Here is a 10,000-nt window from a genome sequence, read left to right as displayed (position 1 = left end):
ACTGTGTGTGTGTTACGTGTCGCATTAGCTGAGCCGACGGAGACGGCCGATACGAAGTCATGTACACGCTTGGGGTAAAGCTACAATGGGCCTTTGCAGCCACCGTCGGGCTGGGCACATGGCCTCCCCCCACCATGACGAGGGAGGTTGGCGCCGGTTCCAACCTGGGCTTGCAAGCGGTAATGCATGACAGACAGCCAGCAACAAACAAAAGTCGAAAGGAGCCCACCTTTTGCCAGGCACAGACCGTTAAGGTCACGGACACGCTTGGGTGGTTAAGCTACAGTGACCCTTTCTAGCCGCCTTCGTCGTGTCTGCTGGGCACACATGGCCTTCCCCCCCCTGCCCGTGACAGGGGAGAGGTTGGTGTGCCAGGTCCGACTGGAGTTTGCAAACCATAGCGTTCAAGATACATGCACACACTCAGCCCTCCAGCTCTAAAAGGGTGACGTGTTTTGGTGCTCAGTTGCTAGAGAAATCTCGTGTTCAGCTACCAGAACGGGACTTGCTGTGCACATTCCCGCTCCACTCGAGACGGCAGACACCCGGGCTCTGGAGCTTGAATCGGACCTCTGTTAGACAACACAGGTGGACTTCTCGGCCTCACAAGAGAGCAATACGCCAGCGGGTGAACAGGAGAGTCGTGCCGACAAAACCCACTGACTTTTAAAACTGTCCGTCTGCCACTTGGGACAGAGAGAGGAACCTGACGAGCCTGAACACCAGCCTTGGCTGGACCGCTCGGGCCCTCCCATGTCGGACGCGAGTCGCCAAATCGATCGGAAGAGAGTACCGATTCCTCTCAAAAAGTCTGCGTGCCCGTTATTATAAAAGCAGCCCACCGGCCGCGGTGCCTTGCCCACAAACACACTTGGTGTCTGGGGTGATTCAGAGCCGCCGCGGCTCGAAAGTGTCAACCTGTTTTAAAAGTCATCGCTATGCCGGCACAGGTGACTTTCAAGTTAAAGAGTTCTCTTTATTGGCTTTCAAAAAAATCTGCAAAGTGTCACAGAGATTTTGAGAAACTCTTTTTTTTCTTTATATTATTATAATATAATATAATGTGTATATGTTTTCGAAAAGCATCCACCAGCAATCCATGGTGAGCCTCTCTCTGCTGGCAAGCTCCTCCTGCCTGAGCCCGACGCTGTCGAGGCTCAACACGATTTCAGACTGACAAAGAGTTCGAAAATTGCCGCCTGATGTAGCTTTAAATGCTGACAGGTGACTTCCGAGTGCTCTTGTAAAGGTCTCCGCTTTGAAATTGAGAGCCTTTTGCCAAGTGTCACTTTTTCAGGCACTCTTAAAGTGCACCTGGGCTGTCAGAGAAAGCTCTGAAAATCGTGTTCTCGAAAATCTCCGGGTACCCGACCAATCCCTAGGTGCCCGAATGACAAGTGTCAATTCGGCAGGACGGCCTCCCACCTCCGGCCGCAGATGCGTCACTAAATCCCCGCAACGGGGGCTTTCTCATTTCGGCATAGGGGCTTCCGCGGCCAACTCATTAACCTGTGCTCGGACTTTTTGTGCCACAAGTGCAAGGGACCGTTTGCCGGCAGCTACTCGCACCCCCCCGCCCAGGGGGGGAATCCTCTGACCGGAGATCCGAAACGCCGGCCGAATCCATCCCCGTCGGACTTCCGAAGGGGTTCCCTCGACCGACTGACTTCCGAACTCCTTTCTGGGCTTAAACGGGTGGAATTCGGACCCTCTCGCAAGGGAGCCGAAGCCCGCCAGCCCCGGGAGGCCTCGGGGCCGCCGTTTTCAAGCCCGACCAAAAAACCCGAAAAATGGGGAAAAATGGGAAAAATTCCCACTCCCAAAAGGCTTAAAAGTCGGTTGGGCGGCAGCCCGGGTCGGTCTCTGCAGACCTGGAGGCGCTGGACACAAGTCTGGTAAACAGGCTAAGTCTCGACATGCCACCTCTTACTATCCTGCAGGTACCCCGCCAATCCCCCCGGAACCGGCTGGCAATTGGCGAATCAGCGGGACGAATTTGAATTCGTGACCGACTTTCTGACACCGAATCGCCGCAAACGCGTTTCGATTTTTCGGCTTCGGTACCTCCCATCAGACTTTGACTGGCCATATCTCCGGACTCACGTGTCGCAGCCGGGACCTTCAGGCACCGTTCGACGCGTCTACCCCTGCCCCGTCGAATGGCGCCCCTCGCGGTGTGGTCCGATTTCCGCATTTTGGTCAGATTTGCCTCCAAAATTTTCAGATTGAGTTGACGAATGCCCCCTACGGGGTAACCTCTTGCCCTTTCGGACCTGGTCCCTGTGACTTAATTTCCGCCTTTTGCTCAATCGTTTCCCCATTTATAATTAATTTTAAAAATCGGGTTACTCAGTTCTGGTTTACCAGTTCCCTCTTCGGACTTAGTTTTTGGTTAATCATTTCCGGTTCACCAGTTCCCGTTTTGGACTTAGTCTCTGCGGGCCGTTTCTCATCTTTTGGTTCATCAGTTCCCCTCTTTTAATAATTTTTTGGCTGCTTTCGTTTGATCATTTCCCTGCCTTCTGGGTAACTTTTCCACCTTAGGACTTCATCGCCGCACATTGTTTTCGACTTCTGGTTGATCATTTCACCCCTTTTAATCATTTTTGTAACTTTTGGTTAACCATTTCACCCAGCTTCTGGTTAACCATTTCCCCTTTGGGACTTAGTCTGTGAGCATTCTTTTGGGATTCTGGTTAACCATTTGCCAATTTTTAAAAAATGTTGCCACTTTTGTTTAATGCTTTCTGGTCAACCTTTCCCTCTTTCAGACTTCACCGCGGCACATTGCTTCAGCCTCCTGGTTAATCATTTCACCCCTTTTAATCATTTTTGCAACTTTTGGTTAACCATTTCCCCCAGCTTCTGGTTAACCATTTCCCCTTTGGGACTTGGTCTCTGAGCATTCTTTTGGGATTCTGGTTAACCATTTGCCACTTTTTAAAAAATGTTGCCGCTTTTGTTTAATGCTTTCCCTGCTTTCTGGTCAACCTTTTCCCCTTTAGGACTTCACCGCGGCACATTGCTTTAGCCTCCTGGTTAATCATTTCACCCCTTTTAATCATTTTTGCAACTTTTGGTTAACCATTTCCCCCAGCTTCTGGTTAACCATTTCCCCTTTGGGACTTAGTCTCTGAGCATTCTTTTGGGATTCTGGTTAACCATTTGCCAATTATTTTAAAATGTTGCCACTTTTGTTTAATGCTTTCTGGTCAACCTTTCCCTCTTTCAGACTTCACCGCGGCACATTGCTTTAGCCTCCTGGTTAATCATTTCACCCCTTTTAATCATTTTTGCAACTTTTGGTTAACCATTTCCCCCAGCTTCTGGTTAACCATTTCCCCTTTGGGACTTAGTCTCTGAGCATTCTTTTGGGATTCTGGTTAATCATTTGCCACTTTTTTAAAAATGTTGCCGCTTTTGTTTAATGCTTTCCCTGCTTTGTGGTCAACCTTTTCCCCTTTAGGACTTCACCGCGGCACATTGCTTCAGCCTCCTGGTTAATCATTTCACCCCTTTTAATCATTTTTGCAACTTTTGGTTAACCATTTCCCCCTGCTTCTGGTTAACCATTTCCCCTTTGGGACTTAGTCTCTGAGCATTCTTTTGGGATTCTGGTTAATCATTTGCCAATTTTTAAAAAATGTTGCCGCTTTTGTTTAATGCTTTCCCTGCTTTGTGGTCAACCTTTTCCCCTTTAGGACTTCACCGCGGCACATTGCTTCAGCCTCCTGGTTAATCATTTCACCCCTTTTAATCATTTTTGCAACTTTTGGTTAACCATTTCCCCCAGCTTCTGGTTAACCATTTCCCCTTTGGGACTTAGTCTCTGAGCATTCTTTTGGGATTCTGGTTAACCATTTGCCACTTTTTAAAAAATGTTGCCGCTTTTGTTTAATCGTTTCCCTGCTTTCTGGTCAACCTTTTCCCCTTTCAGACTTCATCGCCGAGCATTGTTGTCGACTTCTGGTTAATCATTTTTCCCCTTTAAATCTTTTTTTGCCACTTTTGGTTAACCATTTCACCCAGCTTCTGGTTAACCATTTGCCCCATTATACTGAATTTTTCCGCTTTGGTTTAATCATTTCCCTGCTTTCTTGTCAACCTTTTACCCTTTAGGACTTCACCGCGGCACATTGCTTCAGCCTCCTGGTTAATCATTTCTCCCCTTTTAATCCTTTTTCCCACTTTTGGTTCACCAGTTCACCCAGCTTCTGGTTCACCATTTCCCCTTTGGGACTTAAGTCTCTGAGCATTCTTTTGGGATTCTGGTTAACCATTTGCCACTTTTTAAAAAATGTTGCCGCTTTTGTTTAATGCTTTCCCTGCTTTCTGGTCAACCTTTTCCCCTTTAGGACTTCACCGCGGCACATTGCTTTAGCCTCCTGGTTAATCATTTCACCCCTTTTAATCCTTTTTCCCACTTTGGGTTGGACAGTTCACCCAGCTACTGGTTAACCATTTCCCCTTTGGGACTTAAGTCTCTGAGCATTCTTTTGTGATTCTGGTTCACCATTTGTCCCTTTTTAAAAGATATTGCTGCTTTTGATTAAACCTTTCCCTGCTTTGCGGTCGACCTATTCCTCTTTCAGACTTCATCGCCGCACCTTGTTTTCGACATCTGGTTCAACATTTCTCCCCTTTTAATCCTTTTTCCCACTTTTGGTTAAGCAGTTCACCCAGCTTCTGGTTCACCATTTGCCCCTTTTTACTGAATTTTTCTGCTTTTGTTTAATCATTTCCCTGCTTTGCGGTCGACCTATTCCTCTTTCAGACTTCATCGCCGCGCATTGTTTTCGACATCTGGTTAAACATTTCTCCCCTTTTAATCCTTTTTCCCACTTTTGGTTAAGCAGTTCACCCAACTTCTGGTTAACCATTTGCCCCTTCTTACTGAATTTTTCCGCTTTTGTTTAATCATTTCCCTGCTTTATGGTCAACCTTTTCCCCTTTAGGACTTCGCCGCCGCACTTGGCTTTCGCCTTCTGGTTAATCATTTCACAACATTTTAATCCTTTTTCCCACTTTTGGTTAAACAGTTCACCCAGCTTCTGGTTAACCATTTGCCCCTTTGGGACTTAAGTCTCTGAGCATTCTTTTGGGATTCTGGTTCACCATTTGTCCCTTTTTAAAAGATATTGCTGCTTCTGTTTAATCCTTTCCCTGCTTTGCGGTCAACCTTTTCCTCTTTCAGACTTCATCGCCGCGCATTGTTTTCGACATCTGGTTCAACATTTCTCCCCTTTTAATCCTCTTTCCCACTTTTGGTTAAGCAGTTCACCCAACTTCTGGTTCACCACTTGCCCCTTTTTACTGAATTTTTCTGCTTTTGTTTAATCATTTCCCTGCTTTCCGGTCAACCTTTCCCTCTTTCAGACTTAATCGCCGCACATTGTTGTCGACTTCTGGTTGATCAGTTCACCCCTTTTTTATCCTTTTTCCCACTTTGGGTTAAGCAGTTCACCCAGCTACTGGTTAACCATTTCCCCTTTGGGACTTAAGTCTCTGAGCATTCTTTTGGGATTCTGGTAAACCATTTGTCCCTTTTTAAAAAATGCTGCTGCTTTTGTTTAATGCTTGCCCTGCTTTGCGGTCGATCATTTCACCCCTTTTAATCCATTTTTGCCACTTTGGGTTAAACAGTTCACACAACTTCTGGTTCACCATTTCACATTTTGGAACTTTTATTCCCACCATTACTTTGGGCTTCTGGTTCATCATTTCACGCTGTTTTACAAATCTTTGCCGCTTCACTTTTAATCCACAAACCGGGGCTCGCTTTCGGGTGTTGGGGGGGGGGGGGGGGGTAGCGGGTTTGGGCCGGGCACTCCACATCCCGGTGTGCGACCGGGTTCGTTCTGGTACCGCTCGGTGCCCCTCGTCCTGCTCTTGCCGCGGAAGCAAACCAGACGACCGTCGGTCTCACGCCCGAGGGGAGAGGAGGCGGAAAGCGGTTTGCAGCCTTTCGCTGTACCTCCGGCGGGCAGCGCCGCACCTCCGAGTGCTCGGTACCGTTCGCTGCGCCTCGTCCGGCCGCACGCAGCGAGCCAAACCCGGAGGAAATCGGCCTGTGCCTTCTCGAGATATGGGCCTCCGGGTGGGACGGACAAACCGGGGCCCCGAGCTCGCTTTCGGCGGCCCGGCACTCGACTTCCCGGTGTCCGAACGTGATCCTTCCGGTACCCTTCGGTGCCCCTTGCCCGACTCCAGCTCCCGTGCTGAAGCGGAGTCGGTCGGCCTGACGGCCGCCGAGTTAGCCAGCGGAAAGCGGTGCGCAGCCTTTCGCTTGCAGCTCCGGCGGGCAGCGCCGCACCTCCGGCTGCTCAGTGCCGTCCGCTGCTCCCCTTCCGGCTGCACGCAGCGAACCATACCCGGAGGAAATCGGCCTCGGCCTTCCGGAGATATGGGCCTGCGAGTGGGACCAATAAATCGGTGCACATTTCCGGCTCGGTTTCCGGCCTCGGCACTATCAGTTCACGCCGTCCGACCGACGTCGTTCTGGCACGGTTCCGTTGCTCCTTGATCCGGTCCAGCCACGGTAATCAGCCGAAGATGGTGGGGGGGGGGACACATTGCCCGCCGAGTTAGCCGGAGGAAATCGGCCTCGGACTTCCTCAGATATCAGCCTCCGGGTGGGACAGACAAACCGGGGACCCGAGCACGCTTTCGGCGGCCCGCTGGTCGACTTCCCGGTGTGCGACCGGGTTCGTTCCGGTACCGTTCGCTGCCCCTCGTCCTGCTCTAGCCGCGGAGACAAACCCGACGACCGTCGGTCTCACGCCCGCGGAGGGAGGTGGCGGAAAGTGGTTTGCAGCCTTTCGCTGTACCTCCGGCGGGCAGCGCCCGACCTCCGAGTGCTCGGTACCGTCCGCTGCGCCTGGTCCTGCCGCACACAACGAGCCATACCCGGTGGAAATCGGCCTGTGCCTTCCAGAGATATGGGCCTCCGGGTGGGACGGACAAACCGGGGCCCCGTGCTCGCTTTCGGCGGCCCGCTAGTCGACTTCCCGGTGTGCGACCGGGTTCCTTCCGGTACCGTTCGCTGCCCCTCGTCCTGCTCTAGCCGCGGAAACAAACCCGACGACCGTCGGTCTCACGCCCGCGGAGGGAGGCGGCGGAAAGTGGTTTGCAGCCTTTCGCTGTACCTCCGGCGGGCAGCGCCCGACCTCCGAGTGCTCGGTACCGTCCGCTGCGCCTGGTCCGGCCGCACGCAACGAGCCATACCCGGAGGAAATCGGCCTGTGCCTTCCGGAGATATGGGCCTCCGGGTGGGACGGACAAACCGGGGCCCCGAGCGGTGGCACCCTGCTCGCTTTCGGCGGCCCGGCACTCGACTTCCCGGTGTGCGAACGTCATCGTTCCGGTACCCTTCGGTGCCCCTTGCCCCACTCTAGCTCCGGTGCTAAAGCGGAGTCGGTCGGTCTCACGGACGCCGAGTTAGCAGGCGGAAAGGGGTGCGCAGCCTTTCGCTGTCACTCCGGCGGGCAGCACCGCACCTCCGAGTGCTCGGTACCGAACGCTGCGCCTCCTCCTGCCGCACGCAACGAGCCATACCCGGAGGAAATCGGCCTCGGCGTTCCGGAGTTATCCGCCTCCGAGTGGGCCTGACCAAGCGGGGTGAACTGGAAATCATTAACCAACGTACTTCCATGTTTTCACCCGCAGAGGGCAGCACTCTCTTCTCCGTTTTAAACTGGGCCGACCCGGCTCCGTTTCGAGACCCGGCACTCGACTTCCCGGTGTGCGACCGGGTTCGTTCCGGTACCGTTCGCTGCCCCTCGTCCTGCTCTAGCCGCGGAACTAAACCCGACGACCGTCGGTCTCACGCCCGCGGAGGGAGGCGGCGGAAAGTGGTTTGCAGCCTTTCGCTGTACCTCCGGCGGGCAGCGCCCGACCTCCGAGTGCTCGGTACCGTCCGCTGCGCCTGGTCCGGCCGCACACAACGAGCCATACCCGGAGGAAATCGGCCTGTGCCTTCCGGAGATATGGGCCTCCGGGTGGGACGGACAAACCGGGGCCCCGAGCGGTGGCACCCTGCTCGCTTTCGGCGGCCCGGCACTCGACTTCCCGGTGTGCGAACGTCATCGTTCCGGTACCCTTCGGTGCCCCTTGCCCCACTCTAGCTCCGGTGCTAAAGCGGAGTCGGTCGGTCTCACGGACGCCGAGTTAGCAGGCGGAAAGGGGTGCGCAGCCTTTCGCTGTCACTCCGGCGGGCAGCACCGCACCTCCGAGTGCTCGGTACCGAACGCTGCGCCTCCTCCTGCCGCACGCAACGAGCCATACCCGGAGGAAATCGGCCTCGGCGTTCCGGAGTTATCCGCCTCCGAGTGGGCCTGACCAAGCGGGGTGAACTGGAAATCATTAACCAACGTACTTCCATGTTTTCACCCGCAGAGGGCAGCACTCTCTTCTCCGTTTTAAACTGGGCCGACCCGGCTCCGTTTCGAGACCCGGCACTCGACTTCCCGGTGTGCGACCGGGTTCGTTCCGGTACCGTTCGCTGCCCCTCGTCCTGCTCTAGCCGCGGAACTAAACCCGACGACCGTCGGTCTCACGCCCGCGGAGGGAGGCGGCGGAAAGTGGTTTGCAGCCTTTCGCTGTACCTCCGGCGGGCAGCGCCCGACCTCCGAGTGCTCGGTACCGTCCGCTGCGCCTGGTCCGGCCGCACACAACGAGCCATACCCGGTGGAAATCGGCCTGTGCCTTCCGGAGATATGGGCCTCCGGGTGGGACGGACAAACCGGGGCCCCGAGCTCGCTTTCGGCGGCCCGCTAGTCGACTTCCCGGTGTGCGAACGTCATCCTTCCGGTACTCAACCGTGCCCCTTGCCCCACTCTAGCTCCGGCGGTAAAGCGGAGTCGGTCGGTCTCACGGACGCCGAGTTAGCAGGCGGAAAGCGGTGCGCAGCCTTTCGCTGTCACTCCGGCGGGCAGCATCGCACCTCCCAGTGCTCGGTACCGTCCGCTGCGCCTGGTCCGGCCGCACACAACGAGCCATACCCGGAGGAAATCGGCCTGTGCCTTCCGGAGATATGGGCCTCCGGGTGGGACGGACAAACCGGGGCCCCGAGCGGTGGCACCCTGCTCGCTTTCAGCGGCCCGTCACTCGACTTCCCGGTATGCGAACGTGATCGTTCCGGTACCCTTCGGTGCCCCTTGCCCCACTCTAGCTCCGGTGCTAAAGCGGAGTCGGTCGGTCTCACGGACGCCGAGTTACCAGGCGGAAAGCGGTGCGCAGCCTTTCGCTGTCACTCCGGCGGGCAGCACCGCATCTCCGAGTGCTCGGTACCGTACGCTGCGCCGCCTCCTGCCGCACGCAACGAGCCATACCCGGAGGAAATCGGCCTCGGCGTTCCGGAGTTATCCGCCTCCGAGTGGGCCTGACCAAGCGGGGTGAACTGGAAATCATTAACCAACGTACTTCCAGGTTTTCACCCGCAGAGGGCAGCACTCTATTCTCCGTTTTAAATTGGGCCGACCCGGCTCCGTTTCGAGACCCGGCACTCGACTTCCCGGTGTGCGAACGTGATCGTTCCGGTACCCAACCGTGCCCCTTGCCCCACTCTAGCTCCGGCGGTAAAGCGAAGTCGGTCGGTCTCACGGACGCCGAGTTAGCAGGCGGAAAGCGGTGCGCAGCCTTTCGCTGTCACTCCGGCGGGCAGCATCGCACCTCCCAGTGCTCGGTACCGTACGCTGCGCCTCCTCCTGCCGCACGCAACGAGCCATACCCGGAGGAAATCGGCCTCGGCCTTCCTGAGATATCAGCCTCCGAGTGGGCCCGAAGAGTCGGTGGCACCCTGCTCGCTTTCAGCGGCCCGGCACTCGACTTCCCCGTGTGCGAACGTCATCCTTCCGGTACTCAACCGTGCCCCTTGCCCCACTCTAGCTCCGGCGATAAAGCGGAGTCGGTCGGTCTCACGGACGCCGAGTTACCAGGCGGAAAGCGGTGCGCAGCCTTTCGCTGTCACTCCGGCGGGCAGCACCGCACCTCCCAGTGCTCG

The sequence above is a fragment of the Heptranchias perlo genome, unplaced genomic scaffold (assembly GCF_035084215.1).
Source record: "Heptranchias perlo isolate sHepPer1 unplaced genomic scaffold, sHepPer1.hap1 HAP1_SCAFFOLD_274, whole genome shotgun sequence".
NCBI lineage: Eukaryota > Metazoa > Chordata > Chondrichthyes > Hexanchiformes > Hexanchidae > Heptranchias > Heptranchias perlo.
This window is presented reverse-complemented; position numbering follows the sequence as displayed.